Source organism: Tachyglossus aculeatus, chromosome 10 (assembly GCF_015852505.1).
Source record: "Tachyglossus aculeatus isolate mTacAcu1 chromosome 10, mTacAcu1.pri, whole genome shotgun sequence".
Lineage (NCBI taxonomy): Eukaryota > Metazoa > Chordata > Mammalia > Monotremata > Tachyglossidae > Tachyglossus > Tachyglossus aculeatus.
Genome location: NC_052075.1, coordinates 6,250,122 through 6,258,361, shown reverse-complemented (window position 1 = coordinate 6,258,361; position 8,240 = coordinate 6,250,122). Strand labels below are relative to the sequence as shown.

At 45.0% G+C, this 8,240-nt stretch overlaps 1 non-coding gene across 1 annotated transcript; it reads left to right on the top strand.

The window, feature by feature from the left end:
- Positions 1-2,522: 2,522 nt before the first annotated feature.
- Positions 2,523-2,660, top strand: LOC119933768. The gene has a single exon (XR_005452642.1). It is a non-coding gene; the product is annotated as a small nucleolar RNA SNORA7 (small nucleolar RNA).
- The last annotated feature ends 5,580 nt before the right edge of the window (positions 2,661-8,240 follow it).

Here is an 8,240-nt window from a genome sequence, read left to right as displayed (position 1 = left end):
ATAGGGACTAATCCTATTCCCATTGCATTCCCATTTCCAGGAGGAATGTATTCCTCTGGGAATACAGAGGAAAACTACAGAAACTGCCTGTGGGAACAATAATTAATAATAATAACTATGGTACTTGTTAAGCGCTTATACTATGTGCTAGGTGGATGGAGCTTGGGACAGAGGGGTCAGAAGACCTGGGTTCTAAGCCTAGCTCTGCTTCGGATCTGTTGTGTGACCTCAGACAAGTCACTTTACCTCTCTAGACCATTTACAGAAGAAGCGTGGCTCAGTGGAAAAAGCACGGGCTTTGGAGTCAGAGGTCATGGGTTCAAATCCCGGCTCCACCACATGTCTGCTGTGTGACCTTGGGCAAGTCACTTAACTTCTCTGAGCCTCAGTTACCTCATCTGTAAAATGGGGATTACGACTGTGAGCCCCACGTGGGACAACCTTGTATCCCCCCCAGCGCTCAGAACAGTGCTTTGCACATAGTAAGCGCTTAACAAATGCCATCATTATTATTTTCTTGGCTGTAAATTGGGAGTTAAATAGTCAGACGGTAAACTCACCTGGCTGGGCAGCAGCAGCATGGGAGAATCAAGGGTGAAGACTCAAGGTTACTGCATGGAAGAAGACAATGGTAAACCACTTCCGTATTTTTTCCAAGAAAACTCTCTGGATCCACTACCAGACGATTGTAGATGGAGCTGGAGCGTTCTGGGAGAGATGTGTCCATGAAGTTGCGATGAGTTGGAGACAACTCAGTGGCATACGATGAGCCCATGTGGGGCAAGGATTGTGTCAGAGCTGACAACTTTGAATTAACCCTGCACTTGCCACATAGTAAGTGCGTACTGAATGCCGTATCATTATTTTAATCCCTGCTCTGCACCCCTCTGCTGTGTAACCTTGGACAAGTCACTTAGTCTTTTTTCTGCCTCAGTTTCCTCACCTGTAAAATGAGTATAAGATACCTGCTCTCATTCCCCCTTAGACTGTGAGCCCCCTGTGGGGCTGAGACTGCCTGAACTGATGAGCTGGGTATCAATCGCAGCATTTAGCACAATGCTTTGCTGCATGGTAAGCATCTCCCCAACTCTAGACTACAAGCTCGTTGTGGGCAGAGACTGTGACTGTTTATTGTACTCTCCCAAGCGCATAGTACAGTGCTCTGCACAAAGTCAGCACTCAATAAATAAGATTGAATGAATGAATGAATCTGATAGCATAATCATTATGCATCTTAGAACCACGGAGAACAGAATATATATATACCTGTATATATGTTTGTACATATTTATTACTCTATTTATTTATTTTACTTGTACATATCTATTCTATTTTATTTTGTTAGTATGTTTGGTTTTGTTCTCTATCTCCCCCTTTTAGACTGTGAGCCCACTGTTGGGTAGGGACTGTCTCTATATGTTGCTGCCAACTTGTACCTCCCAAGCGCTTAGTACAGTGCTCTTCACACAGTAAGTGCTCAATAAATACGATTGATTGATTGATTGATTGATTGAATACTGGGGCAGCATGTAGAGGTTTCCCAGGTATATGTAGAGAAGCGGCATGGCCTTGTGGAGAGAACACGAGCCTGAGTCAGAAGGCTCCTCTACTTGTCTGCTGTGTGACCTCGAACAAGTCACTTCACTTCTCTGTGCCTCAGTTACCTCATCTGCAAAATGGGGATTAAGACTGTGAGCCCCAAGTGAGACAGGGACTGTGTCAAATCTGATTTGCTTGAGTCCAGCCCATTGCTTAGTTCAGTGCCTGGCACACAGTAAGGTTTTAACAAATACCACAATCATTATTATTATTATTACAATTATTATTATGACAGCTAGGAGGACTAGGCAAGGATTTGCTTGGACCCTTGTCTATTTCAGTCATCTGCTTGCTATCCTTTGATTTTTGCTCTTGTGATTTCCAGGTTTTTTTCTTTCCTCTACCTCTTCTCCCCTGCCCACGATTCCTGATCCAGATCCCTGCCACCAGAAGTGAAGCAGCAATGACCATTAGTGACAGGAACTTTCAAAGCAGTTTAAACCCAAAGGACTTGCGAGACCAATCTCTATCAAATTTTAATCGGCTTGCTACTTGGATGGTAAACTCTTACCAAGGAAGGTGGTTTGTAAGAGGAAAGTGGAATCTTTGCATGACCTGGCGGAAAGAACCTGGGCCTGGGTTCTAATCCCGGCTCTGCCAATTGCTCGCTGGGTGACCTTGGGCAAGTCACTTAATTTCTCTGTGCCTCAATTTCCTCAACTGTAAAATAGAGATTAGATACCCGTTTTCCCTCCTAGACTGTAAGCTTGTTGTGGGAAAGGAGGATGTCTGTTATATTGTTATTGCATACTCTCTCAAACACTTAGTATAATGTTCTACACACAGTAAGCACACAATAAATGCAATTGACTGATTGACTCTGTGCCTCAGTTTCCTCATCTGTAAAATAGGGACGTACTTACTTAGATTGTGAGCCCCATGTAGACAGGGACTTTGATTATCTTGTATCTACCCCAGGGCTACCCCTCTCAGGGTCACACTTGGAGAGTTTCCAGTACTCTATCAATCTCGAATATGGGAGGGCGAGTCAAGCAGAGGCCTACCCATTCCATTCCTAGCTTGGCCAGTAGCTAATGAGTGGAAGGCAATCTGCTACAAGTCAAAATTCACCTGTGCTGGGCAGCTGAGGCATGGGAGAGAGCCGAGGGCAGAGACTCAAGTTTACCATGCAGAAGGAGGCAGTGAAAAACCACTTCCGAATTTTTACCAAGAAAACTCTCTGGATCCACTACCAGAACGATCGCAGATGGAGGTGGGGCGTTCTGGGAGAGACGTGTTCATGGCGTCGCTATGGGCCGGAGACGACTCGACGGCATAAAACAACACGAGACCCCAGTGCTTAATGCAGTGCACACAGTAGGCACTTAACAGAGACCACCATTATTACCCCAACTTATATTGGCATTGGGGAGGCAACAGCTTGGGGTCCACTAAGGAGAGCTAAAGAGATGGTTTCCATTTATGATTTTTCCTCCCCGCTCCCCAGCCTGGACCACTCCTAACAACCAAGAAGGCTCCAAGGAGGAGGTGAATCTCAAATCATTCCATTCTGCTGCTCACTAGCTGCACTAGTGGGATTTGATTGAGCTAGAATGAGACTGATTTGGGGGGATTGCCCCTGGCGTAACTCCCACCCCTCCCCAGGCTTTGGTGGATTGAGTTGCCATGATTCTGGGTCTGGGCCACCTGAAGCATTTGCTCTACTTCCTGTTAGATGCTTCCATTATTCATAAATCATTTGTATCCGCCTGCCACCCCTCACATTAAGTTGTGTACTCCCTGAAGGAAGGGAATAATAGTAATAATAATTATGGTATTTGTTAAGTGCTTACCATGTGCCAGGCACTGTACTGTCATGGGTTCTAATCCTGGCTCTGCCACTTGTCTGCTGTGTGACCTCGGGCAAGTCACTTAACTTCTCTGTGCCTGTTACCTCATCTGTAAAATGGGGATGAAGACTGTGAGCCTCACATGGGACAACCTGATTACCTTGTATCTACCCCAGCACTTAGAACAGTGCTTGGCACATAATAAGTGCTTAGCAAATACCAACATTATTTTTATTATTACTAAGCACTGGGATGGATACAAGCAAATCCGGTTCTTCACAGTCCCTGTCCCACATGGGGCTCACAGTCTCGCTCCCCATTTTACAGATGAGGTAACTGAGGCCCAGGGAAGTGATGTGGCTTGCCCAAGGTCACACAGCAGACAAGTGGCAGAGCCAGGATTAGAACCCATGATCTACTGACTCCCAGTCCCGTGCTCTAGCCACTATCCTTTCTCCTGTTGAAATCTGCAACTGCTTAGTAAAGTGCTTAGCACTCTGTGAACACATAACAATAATAATAATAATATGTGCCAAGCACTGTCCTAAGCACTGAAGTAGGTACAAGTTAATTAGGTTGGATCCAGTCCCTGTCACACTCTTAATTCCCATTTTGCAGATGAGGTAACTGAGGCCCAGAGAAGTAAAGTGATTTGCCCTAGGTCACACAGCAGGTAAGTGGCAGAGTTGGGATTAGAACCCAGGTCCTTCTGATTCCAAAACCTGTGCTCTATCCACTAAACCATGCTGCTTCTCAATTAAATTGAATTAAATAAATAGATGGATTAACTAGGGACCCTCCAAACCTTCAGAAGAGAAGCAATAAAAATGCCCAGAAAGCAAACAAGGGGTAGTTGTGACTTGACTCAACTGCTCTCAAAGAAGGGAGAAGCAGCTACAAAGCCTTGGCTGAAAAGATTGAGTCCTGAGGGCCAGCTGCCAAAAGTTTCTAGTCGTCTCAGTTCCAGGTGGAAATTGCAGAATAAGTTTCCAAGAAGTCATCCAAAGAGTGGCCAGAGATCACAAAATCTGTTTATTTTGGTCTTAACTGTCCATTTCAGGAGCTAAACTAACTTGTTTTCACCAACTAACCTATTTCCTGTTGACAGGAATTCAATTACAGCGTGGCTCAGTGGAAAGAGCCTGGGCTTTGGAGTCAGAGGTCATGGGTTCAAATCCCAGCTCTGCCAATTGTCAGCTGTGTGACTTTGGGCAAGTCACTTAACTTCTCTGTGCCTCATCTGTAAAATGGGGATGAAGACTGTGAGCCCCACGAGGGACAACCTGATCATCTTGTAACCTCCCCAGGGCTTAGAACAGTGCTGTGCACATAGTAAGTGCTTAATAAATGCCATCATTATTATTATTATTAATTACCCCTGAACACACCCCAGAACACACTTATCAGCTTCTAGGATATCATCTTCCCCTCTTCTTCCCCTTATTTTTCTTTTTTTCTTTTGTTCCTGGCAGTTCTTAATATAATAATCAAAGTAAAGGATTGTGTGTGTGTGTGTGTGTGTGTGTGTGTGCGAAAACCAATGTCACACAGGAGACAAGTGGCAGAGCTGCAACTCAAACCAGGTCTCTCAATTCTTAAGATTCATGGGCTTTCCACTAGATCTCCCTGCTGTGCTTTTGAGCTCGTTGTTCACAGTGCCTGGTGCTGGATTATTTATGTTTCGTTTTGGAGGGGTTTGGGGGCCGGGAGGCTGGGGGGATGTTTCTGTGTCTTACAATTCTTACAGAGCTCCTGCTTGAGAAGAGCCCCGCTTTTCTTGAATGTGTGTTTTCCTACTAATCCACCCACAGCAACTGACTCTCAGTTGTTGCTGTGTTGCAGAGAAGCAGTGTGGCTTTCCACGTGCAGAGCACTGTACTTAGTGCTTGGGAGAATACAATGTAACAATAAGCAGAGCATTCCCTGCCCACAGTGAGCTTATGGTCTAGAGGGGGAAACAGACATTAATATAAATAAATAAATTACAGGAGAGGAAATAAATGTTGTGGGGCTGAGATGGGGAATGAATAAAGGAAGCAAGTCAGGGTGTCGCTGAAGGGAGTGGGAAAAGAAGAAAGGAGGGACCTCTTGGACGAGATGGGCCTTCAATAAGGCTTTGAATGGGGGGAGAGTCATTGTCTGTCGGATTTGAGGAGGGAGGGTGTTCCAGACCAGTGGCAGGACGTGGGAGAGGGGTCGGTGGTGAGATAGATGAGAAGGAAGCACAGTGAGAAGGTTAGCATTTAGAGGAGCAAAGTGTGTGGGCTGGGTTAGAGTAGTAGAGTAGTGGGGAAAGGTAGGAGGGGGCAAGGTGATTGACTGCTTTGAAGGCAATGATGAGGACCATGACATCGCAAGTACGATAGCTAGCAATAAACTATCCTTTGTAACCTTCCTATATCCTTCAAATATTACTCCCTGCCTGGTGGAATTTCATTATAGCAAAAGCCCTTCGGCTGAAACAACGAACGTAGTGGGAAATCTATTAACAATTTATTAGTGAAACAGAAGTTTTCCATTTTGGAATGGTCCCGATGGATTTACACTATACTCTATCTCTTCCTCTTCTTTCGCACTCACCCCGCCCCCTGCTTCTTCCACCCTACTTCTCACCACACGCCTCCACGGTAATGAATTCAGGAGCCGCTTCTATTTTGTTGGTTATTTTGTTTGGGGAAGCAGCATGGCATAGTGGATAGAAAATAGGCCCGGGAGCCAAAACGTCCGACCTCGGCTCAGCCACTTGTCTGCTGGTGACCTTGGGCAAGTCACTTCACTTCTCTGGGCCTCAGTTACCTCATCTGGAAAATGGAGATTAAAACTGTGAGTTAGACAGGGACTGTGTCCAACCTGATTTGCTTGTATCCGCCCCAGCCCTTAGTATAGTGCCTGGCACATAGTAAGCGCTTGACAAATACCATTATTATTATTATTATTACTCTTATTATGATGGTGCTTTGAAAGGCTACCAGGTATTATGTGCTCTTCACTTCAAACCTTCTCTGCATAGCCATCCCAGTGACAATGAGTGGATTGGCACAGCCCAAGGAAATAGAAATAACAATTGTGGCATTCAGCACTTACCATGTGCCAAGCACTTTACAAAACGCTGTATAGGATAGAAGATAATGAGGTTGGGCACAGTCCCTGTCCCATATAAGGTTCACAGTGTAAGAAGGATGTATAATAGGTATTTTATCCCTGTTTTACAGATGAGGTAACTAAGCAGCATGGCTTAGTGGAAACAGCCCGGGCTTGGGAGTCAGAGGACATGGGTTCTAATCCTGACTCTGCCACTTGTCTGCTGTGTGACCTTGGGCAAGCCACTTAACTTCTTTGTGCCTCAGTTACCTCATCTGTAAAATGGAGACTAAGACTGTGAGCTCCACGTGGGACAACCTATTACTTTGTATCTACCCCAGCACTTAGAACAGTGCTTGGCACATAGTAAGCGCTTAACAAATACCTTTTTTTTTTTGAGGCACATAGAAGTTGAGATTTCCCCAGGTCACACAGGAAGCAAGAGGTGGAGGCAGAATTAGAATCCGGGTCTTCTGATTCCCAAGCCCATACTCTTTCCACTAGACCCTGCTGGAAGTGAAAGGTAGAGAATATATCTGATTGAGTTAATAATAATAATAATAATAATAATAATAATGGTATTTGTTAAGCATTTACTATGTGCCAAGCACTGTTCTAAACACTGGGGTACATAGTAAATGTCTAACAAATACCATTATTAATAACAAATAATTAATAACAAATAACAATACCCTGATTACCTTGTGAAGAAAAAGGTATCATCTACTCTCAGCTGATGGGAAGCTCCTTGAGGACAGGGGCCAGGCCTGTTTAACCAGACCCCTAGAACAGCAGACAGAGCCCTGCTCCCTCTGGATGCCCAGTAATTACTGGTGGATGAGGATAGAAGCATTAATCCTGGGTTTTAAATGGGATCTGGAAATCAGTCAGGCATAGGAAAACTCATGAACTACCTAGGATTCTCCTTTCACCATTTCCCATTTCCGATAGAGCCTCTTAGGGATGGAGGGGAGGAAAGGAGGAGAAGGAGGAGCTTTTCAATTCCAGTTCTGCATTGGCCTGGAAGATTCTCCCATTTTCAGTAATGGTGGTAGAACCTTCCCAAATGGGAATATACCTTTTCAAGTTCCAGGAGATTGGGAGCTATCCAAGACCTTAACTATAGTGCTACCTACGTGAGGCTTTATCTAGTCTAAAAACACACGAGCGCACACAGATACCCATGCACACAAACACGGGAAAAAGAAAAATAACCCATGATGTCCTCCTTTAAACCAACAAAAAAACCCAAAACAGGGTTTGGTCTGTGTTCAGAGTCTGAATGAGGATTGCGGCCAGTTCTGATTTCCCAGGGACCATTTTCTTCTCTAATCTCTGCCCCTACTGTTTGCCATTAAGAGCAGGACTCCCACAAACCACACCGAGTTTCAGGGGGGAGGAAGAAAGCCACTTTACCAAAACAGGAAAGCGAGTGGCTCTGTGTCGGCAAACCGGGCCACAATGGGACACAAAGGTAGGTAAATGAACAATAAATGTTGGTATAGCAGAGCTAAGGAGTCCTGTTCCATTACATCACTTCAGCACTGCATGCTGGTTATTTGCTCTCTATATCATTGCCCCTCAGGGGTTTCAAAGAAATCAGCAAATCTCCCACATCAGAGCCACGAATACCTAGCAGAACTCATTCACACACAGCGGGAAATCTGGGGATTAATTGGAGGGGGGAATGTTGTGAATTCCAGAGAGTTCTTTCTTTCTGCCTCACAGCTGGTGGCAAGGGATATTGCTACATGAAAGCCGCCCTGTCAG